General features: G+C 35.1%; 1 pseudogene; it reads left to right on the top strand.

The window, feature by feature from the left end:
• The first annotated feature begins 6,895 nt into the window (after positions 1-6,895).
• LOC133766157 (U2 spliceosomal RNA) lies at positions 6,896-7,021 on the top strand (annotated as a pseudogene).
• The last annotated feature ends 2,328 nt before the right edge of the window (positions 7,022-9,349 follow it).

Below are 9,349 nucleotides of genomic sequence, written 5' to 3'. Positions count from 1 at the left end.
CTGCAAAAGATGCTTAAAGATGTGTTACACACAGAAACACAGAAACATGGTCACCAATATGAAAGAAGGTAAAGGAAGGAAACCTCACAGCAAAAGATCACAGGAAGCTCAATTTCTCTTTGACATAGAATTAAACTCTGATGCTCTGTTAAAGCAATGTGTTAAAGTAATCTATTATGTTCTCTTGATGTCTGTTAAATTCTAATTGTTCAAAAACAGCTGAATTTTTATTAAGAGCTATGGGTTATTTAAATATGTGCTTTTTTCAAAAATTTGAATATCTGCTGCTCATAAAACTAAGGCGTTGTTGGTTCTGTGTTTAGCTGTCCTCCTATAGGTTCCTATGGACTTTTTCCAGCCACTTTTATTGTATTCAGTACTTTGGGATGGCTCTGTAAACAGATGAAGCCAATAATGTATTAACAGTACCAACTGAGAGAAAGTATGGTTAACTGAGGTTACTAAAAAGAAAAAGCAATTCAAATCAATTGGCAATCTACAAAAAGAGTTAAAGATTTTAAAAGCTATTATTAAAATTGATATATTGGTCTATTATGCTATATTATATGTGTGTACATATTGTATGTCCACATGGGAAAATTTTATTAAGAGTTTTATTTTAAATGGCTTATAGATAAGATTGTCCATAAATTTAAGCTGCTAAAATCAATCAAAGATACATTTTAATTTGTGGGACCTGAATCTGTGTATCATATGTTTTAGACTTGTTGGTAGAAAGAAACTAAAAACATTTTAGATGGTTGTGCTTAAGTTTACTGGCTAAACAAACTACACCATGTTAGATATTTAAGAGGTGTTTTCAAATACATGATTCTTAAAATTTATAGAAGGCATTGGACCTTCTGGTAAATGTTTTCTTAAGTTGTTATCTAATGGTTGAAACGGTTTGCTAAGTATTCATGTGATATTGCTATTGTCAGCAAGCGATCTAGGACTTGCTCCCTCATTTCTCTATTCTAAGCCCAACTTGTTCTTTCATTTCTCTATTCTCTTCAAGGTAGGAAACTAATTCTATTATGAAGGAATCTGTAGGATGCACAATTTAATCTTTAGACCTTATAAAAGAGATGGCTAACATTTTTCTGCAATAGCATAGCCAAAATAAGAACTCAAATAATAATCTCATAGCTAGATTCACTTCGCCATCAGCGAAGTATACAGTAAGTAGAAAAAACCTCCCTTTCAGACCAAAGGGAAAGAAAGTTTTAAAGTGAGAATATAATTTTCCTCATGGGCATTGTCTACCTTAGAAAAACTACTACAGAACATGCCTGTGACTATAGACTTGTAGTTCAGGCCACCGAAGATTAGAGATGGGACTTGGGCACTCCCTTGACTTGCATCCTCTGGTCTGCTTTAACACAAACCAGGAGGAAAAGAAAGCTAGGCATCAGAAGCAATGGGTGGCAGGCCTATTACTGGCTGATCTGTACAGTGATCTGCCCTCAAGGAGACCCAACAGGCCAGTCCACTGCAGTGGCTTTCAAAGTGTTAAGCCTGGGCTTCAGCAGAAGTCAGCTTGTGAAGAGCCCTGGCAGCTCTGCCAAGAGTTGGATCACTGGAAATGGACCTGCCCTGGAGTCGAAGGATGCCCAGGTCAGAGCCACAGATCTTATTGGCTCTAAGCTGAAAAGCCCTTCACTCAGCCCAACTTCCAAAGTGACCACTGCAGCTGAGGGGATGGTCAAGTAGGGTCAGCAACATTGCAGGCAGAACTGTAAATTTCTTGTTAGAGATGCCCCCTGCCTTTACCTGGCCAGCTCTCCTCCCAGGCCAGCCAAGTAATGAAAGTCAACAGAGTGCCTTCCCCTAGGAGGTTCACACCTCCCTTAGGATATACCCCATGTGAAGAGATAGATAGGTCTGGGCCTCTGAATTTACAAGGCCTAAAGCCCACCAGATTATTATCAAGCCCCTTCTATCAGGTTCTATTTGCCTCTCAATCAGAAAACTTAATTGTAGCTTAGACAGCACCTTTCTTAGCTCCTCTAATAATGACTCTGTCCTTTGTTCTAGGCCCTGTCTAGTGCATTTGGGCCTCATTCCTTTGTAATCATAACCTCTACTCTACCACCAATGGCTCTACTCCCAACATGTGTGTACTGATGGTCCTCTTCCCCACTTAATGCTGTATAATTGTTCAAACCTGGTAAATGCCACTCTTAGGATCATTGGTTACTATCCTCACTCTGTCTTTTATGACCTTGTCTAAATATGATCAGAGTCGGCAAACTTGGAAGGCTTCCATAGCCTTGGCAACTCATGACGACAGCCTAGGATGGTTACTGGCGCCATAAACTAGAGTGTCAATTTGTTGGGTCAACAACAGGAGCCACTGTGCACTTGCTCCTCATGTGGGATCTCTGTCCTTAATGTGCTGTACATTGTGATTTAATGCTATAACTAGTACTCAAACAGTATGTTTCACTTTGTGTTTCTATGTGGGTGCAAACTGTTGAAATCTTTATACTAAATTGATCTTCTGTATATAAAGAGAATTGAAAATGAATCTTGATGCAAATGGAAGGGGAGAGGGAGCGGGAGGGGGTGGGTTGCGGGTGGGAGGGAAGTTATTGGTGGGGGGAAGCCATTGTAATCCATAAGCTGTACACTGGAAATTTATATTCATTAAATAAAAGTTAAAAAAAAAAAAGAAAAAAAAAACACACTGAATAAGTAATAAAACAAAAATCTAAAAAAGGAAAAAAATCAGATATAATGGTTTCATTGGTAAATTTAACCAAGTATCTAAAGGACTAAGACCAACCATTCTGAAATGTCTCCTAAAAATTGAATATTCCCTTAACAATTCTATGTCCAGTATCATCATGATGTCAAAGCCAGGCAAATGCACTACAAAGAATAAAAATTCATAACCAATATCCTCTTTGAATACTGATGCTAAAACTTTCAGTAAAATATTTAGTGAGCTAAATTTAGAAGCACCTTAAAAGTAATGCACCATGGTCAAATCGATCAATGTAAAATAATACATTAATAAGATGAAGAAAAATACACGTTCTCAATTTGGGAATAATCTTTTTGGAAAAATTCGGCACCTCTTACAATAAAAATGCTTAACAATCAGGAATAGGAAGAAATCACCTCAACATAATAAAAGCTATGTTTGAAAAAAACTACAGTGAATGTTACGTTCAATGGTAAAAGACTGAAAATTTTTCCTTTATAGCATAAGGAGCTGGGTAAAAAGGACCACTTTTGCCACTTTTGAAAGTTCTAGTCAAAGAAATTAGGCAAAAAAGGAATAAAAGGCACCTATATTAGTAAAGAACCAAAATTATCTGGTAGTATAAAACTCTCACTACTCCACCTAAAAAACTGTTAGAACTGATAAATGAATTAAGCAGAAGAATGGGAAAAATAACAAAGCCAAAACACAAAAATCAGTTGGATTTGTATTTAATAATAATGAGTAATTCAAAAAATAAAATGAACAAAACAATTTCATTTAAAGCATCAGAAAGAGAATACTTGGGGAAAAGACTTACATAGTGACAACTATAATACTTCGTTGAATAAAAATTAAATGGAGAGAAATAAAGACATCTCGCATTTGTGCACTTAAAGATTCAATATTGTTAAAATATTAATATCACCAAAAGCTATCTATGACTTAATGTAACCCCTATCAAAAATCCAATGATAGGGCAGGTAGGTGGTATGGTGCAACTGCTATGCTGCCACCTACAATGCAGGCATCCCATATCAGAATGCAGTTTGAACTCAGGTTTCTCTGTTTCTTATCCAGCTCACTTCTAATGCAACTAGGAGGGCACCAGAAGATGGCTCAAGTTCCTGGACCCTGCCACCCACTTGAGAAACCCAGATGGAGTTCTGGACTCCTGGTTTCAGCTTGGTCTAGCTGCTGATGTTGTGGCCATTTGTAGAGTAACCACAGATAGAAGGTTTCTCTCATTCTCTCTCTCTCTCTCTCTCTCTCTCTCAATAAAAATAAAAACTTTAAATGAGAAACTAAATAACACTATTTTTCTTTTTCTGAGAATAGAGAAACCCATCCTAACATTCAGATGAAATTTTATGGCTCAAAGATTCTTAAAAAATAAGAACAAAACTGGAGTATTCATACTTTCTGAATTCAAACTTCACTGAAAAGCTACAGTAATCAAAACAAGGTGGTCTAGCATAAAGAATGATATAAAGACCAATGGAATTGAACAGTTATCCCAGAAATAACCTCTCACATATGAGTGTTTGGTCAAATGAATTTTTACTAGGTGCCAAAATCCTTTCAGTGGAGAAAAAGACAGTATTTTCAACAAATTTTACAGTGCAATTGGATATTCACATGAAGAATAATGCAGTTGGATTATTTTTTACCATATATAAAACTTACCTCAAAATGAATCCATGATTCAAACATAAGATCTAAAACTCTAAAATTGTTAGAAGTAAATGGGACAGGAGGAAATTCACATTATATTTGAAAATAATCTCTTGTTTATGACCCAAAAGGCATAGAAAAGAAGATAAGCAAACTGAACTTCCTGAAAATTAAAATTTTGCACGTCAGTTGATAATACCTACAGATTTAAATGCAACCTCTGAAATGGGAGGAAATATGTGCAAATCATACATTTATATGGGATTCAATATATAATATGTATACATTCTGATTAAAAATGGGTAAAGGACTGGAATAGATTTTTTTCCAAGGAGGTATATGAAGGATCAATAAACCCAATAAAAGATGGTCAATATCAGTAATCACTATGTACATGTACATGCAAGTCAAAACCACACGGTGATACTTCCTCATACACATTTAAATGCCTACTACTTAGAAAAATAGAAATAACCAGCATTGATTACCATAAAGAGAAATTAGAAGTTGATTATTATTATAAGTGCTCACACAAATCAACATGTTGTACAAATGGTGGAGGCAAAAACACAAAAAAGCAATATTCAAAAAATTCTGGCAACATAGTAGTAATATATTGGTAGTTTTGCCTCTTGATCATGTAGCCAATTGAGAGCCGTGGCTCACTACAACTGGCCAATATCACACAAGAGAGTGTTCTATGTCATGGTGCTAGCCCAGGAAAGAATCAAAATTCAAAGGACAGTTTCCATTGAATGTATATTGCTTTAAAATATTATTTTTGCTTTACCTAGAAACCTTTCATTTTAGGAATATAACTGTCATGCATTTCATAAGTACACTTTAGGAACATAGTGATTCTTCTCAACCTACCTGCCCTCCCATCAGTACTCCCACCCTTCTTCATCCTCCCTCTCCTATTCCCATTCTTATTTTTTACTAGGATCTATTTTCAATTAATTTTATACACATAAGATTATTCTGTACTAAGTAAAGAATTCAACAAACAGTATAAAAAAATGTTCCTCAACAGTTGAGACAACTGCTGTTCAAAAAGATTAATTCTTTATTTATTTGAAAGGTAGTGTTATAGAGAGAGGGAGAGACAAAAAGAGATCTTCCATCCTCTAATTCACTCACTCCCCAAATGGCCACAGGGGCCAAGGTTTGGCCAGGCTGAAGCCAGGATCACAGACCTGCATCCAGGTCTCCAAGTAGGTGGCAGTGGGAACCCAAGAATTCAGTCTATCTTCCACTGCTTCCCCAGGAGCTCTAGTAGAGAACTGGATCAGAAGCAGAGCAACCAGGACTCAAATCATGCTACTAGGAAATATCGGTGTTGGAGGTAGTGGTTTAACCACTACACTACGATGCTGATCCCCACATATTGTTTTAACACCACTGTAGAGATAACAAAACAAACCATCCTAAGGATGTAAAACAAGATTTTTGTGTCTTCAACCCATGTAATCTAATTATGGTTCCTGGAGCAGTGGCACAACTATCACCTGAGAACTTAAAAATGCAACTTTTAAGCATCTCCCCTAAACTTATTGAATAAGAAACTATGGCAGAGGAGCTTGAGACCTGCTTTTTTATAAGAACAACCCTCAGGTGATCCTTAAGTGCATTAAGCTTTGTAAACCATGATCCAAACTTACTGATTTGAGATAAATGAGGAGTTAAATTTAGAGCTGAAGATTCAGCTAAAAACAATGAGTTCTCGGGGACATTTGCAACCCAAATGGGATGACATTGCTATGAACACCAGGACAACAATTTTGCTTTTCAAATGTATTGAGGAAATATGCAAGTACTTCTTAACACTGAGCTGGGTTCAAGAACCAGGAGATCCAGAAATCTTACATTGGTAAATTATTCTGGAAAAATAGGCAGATTATAAAAGGACAAGGCCTCTGAGAATTAAGTGTAACTTGGCATAAATTCTAACAATTACCTGAGCAACCTCACTGGAACATCTGTCTTTGATGTGTGCATCCAGTTTATTCCCATAAACCCTTCATCTCCTTGGATAAATAGTTTTTATAATTGGGCCTGGCTTCCTAACACCACTCTATGATCATGGAGAATATTGGGAAAAGTCTGTGGCAAATTTGTGTAATTTCATGGCTAATTGCATTTGTCAGAGATAATTTCAACTTTTTATCTTCCAATTCTATCTGCATTTGAGAATAATTCCATTTTGTTACAACACATATATAAATTAATGGTCCATATGTATCATTTCTAACCCTTTTATGGCATAACAATATTTCATTGCGTGTACATAGAATATGTGGCAGTAAAAGTTAGAATGATGGAAAATTCCTTCCTTTAAGAAAGTACTATGTATATATCTATATATTTGTATACATATGACTTCCACATCAGAATAATTAAGCTGACATTAAAAACTACATAAGTATTGAACTGTTAAAAAATACTATATAAACAAGAATTCCTAATAGTTTTTATCACATGCATGTGTATTTTTTATAATTAGTGACTTCAATCGCTTCTCAGCCTTTTGGCTAAGATCAAGTGTGGTATCTGTTCTTATCAGTATAATTAGTGACTTCTATACTAGAATACAACAAATAAGTGTCATAATTTCTGGTGTCAGAGATCAAAACTAAAATAATATTCACTAGAATTATAGAACAAGAAAAAACAAAGTATTAGCTGCAAGTGCCAAAAAATGCATTTTAATTCTGTAATAACATGGGAGAATTTCAAATCTCTTAGTGCAAAAATTAGTTGGAATGTATTGTATGATGCAGACAAAGCAAATCCTCAAGTGCTCCCCCATGTCCAGCCATTTTATGCCATTGCTGTGAGTTGTGGAATTTCATTTTACTCTTATCTTGTAGATTCCCTTGGTATTTAGCAATAGAGGTAATTTTCCATCACTGTAGCTAGATTATAAACTTCCCTTGCCACATCCCAAATTGCACTATTCCGTCTGTCAAAAACAGCTGGGCTGAGTAAGAAAATAATACTAGTCGATTAAAAAAATGCAATCTAGAAATGTGAACTATTTGATTACACGGAAATAGAAAGTTTAAACTAATCATTTGCTAATCTTCTCACATCTTCTTTGAAACAGCGTTTGATGAAAAGGTTACCAGAAACATCAAATTTGTGGGTTCTGAATGGTTCGTTTGATGAGAAAACATACAGTGTTTTCTGAATGCGTTGTTAAGTAAACTATGGATGATTTCAGTGAAATTATTTTTGTTTACAAGAGGGATTCTGATACAAACTGAGCTAAATTTCTTTCAACATCAAACTGCATTTGAGTTAGTTTAATGTTAGTCATATAAAAATTGTAAACAAAACAATTCTGAAATTATTAAATTTGGATCCAAAAATGTAAAATGTTCTTGTGTCTCTAAATTGTTCATTGCCTTATGTTACTAGAGAATAACTGCTGACAAACTCATTTCCTATAATGAGTTTCTTAGGATCAAATGTAAATTAAAATGCACAAGAGATATATAGCGTATGCTCTTTTGGTTATGAAGTTGGTTTCCCACATACTGTTTACTAGGCTTTGAAAAGCAGAGGCTACTTCAAACTTTATGTTAATCACTATCAACTATGAGTGGTATATAACTTTCAAATCACTGGATAATATGCAGAAAAATTAAGCATATACCACTTAATAGAAAACAGAAGTAAAAAGGAAATAAAAATAAGAAAAATACAAATAGGAAGTCAATAATGCCAAACTTATAAATCGCTGTTGTAAATATAATTGGTCTTTTAGAAAGGTGATAATGGGATGTCTCAAAAGGCAGATCATCTGCAAGACTAAATGGTGTTCTTGGGGAGTACTGTCAGTTCCCTTGCTGTTAGCACACCAGTTGTGCCAAGAAAATTGACTAGAGACTAAATCCAGGCATTTTGACAAGAGATATGGGCATCCCAAGTGGCATGTTAACTGCTGTGCCACACACCTGCCCCTAACTCAGCAAATATCTACTTCAGAGCTCATTCTTCAGAAGGTTCTCCCACTGTACCTCTTGCATTCTCTCAGACACCAGGTTTCAGAAAGTATTCTCTTTAACAGTCAGTAGCACTTTATGTGAATTTACTTCAAGACGGCCCTCTCCACTCTCAAATCCGGTATGCCTTCCATTGCAATGCTTAACCATCCTCTAGTCATCTCAGGTTATTTATTCCAAATAAAAGTCACCTTAGTTGTACTGCTGCATAGACTGTATGTGTGGTCCCTTCTTTCATATGAAAAAGTGCTAAGACAAAAATCTGTCTTGGTAATTGTCACCACTTTTTACTCTGCTTCTTCACTATTGACCTGTGCTCAGACTTGCTCTTTCCCTTTTGGTCACTTTCTGCGCCCTGCTGATACCTATTACTACTCTGCCACCACTAGGATCATTTCTGTTCGATTTTGTTGTTGTTGTTCTGGTTTCTTGCCCAGTATTTCCTGTATCCAGGTTCCATCAAGCTATCCAATTATGAGCTTCGGCATATTGTGTATTGAAATCATTCTCATTTACTTTGTATTATGTTTGGATTTAAAAAGGAAAGAAACTCAGTCCATTAATTGCATATAATGAATGCAATTTACCCTTTAATTATCATTTAGCTTTAAAGCAAAACACGGAACTCGGTTTATATGTTTATTTCTCAATGAATCTTACTGATTATTAAATTATTATGTATAATGATATTATGTATAATAATAAATGTATTAACATTATATAGACTTACGCATATTATTATTTATCATATGTTATATAGAAATAAGAGATTATACTATCATTTCCATAGATTTTCAATGAATGAAGACATAGATAGAAGATGTGGAATATATATAATGAAAAATTATTCATTCAGCCATAAAAAATAAGTGAATCTTGTCATTCCCTGCTTGGTTGAGCATAGAAGACATTATGCTAAATGAAATAAGACAGATGCAGAAAGACTAGCAGTCTATGA

Source organism: Lepus europaeus, chromosome 8 (genome assembly GCF_033115175.1).
Source record: "Lepus europaeus isolate LE1 chromosome 8, mLepTim1.pri, whole genome shotgun sequence".
Classification (NCBI taxonomy): Eukaryota; Metazoa; Chordata; class Mammalia; order Lagomorpha; family Leporidae; genus Lepus; species Lepus europaeus.
This window is presented reverse-complemented; position numbering and strand designations above follow the sequence as displayed.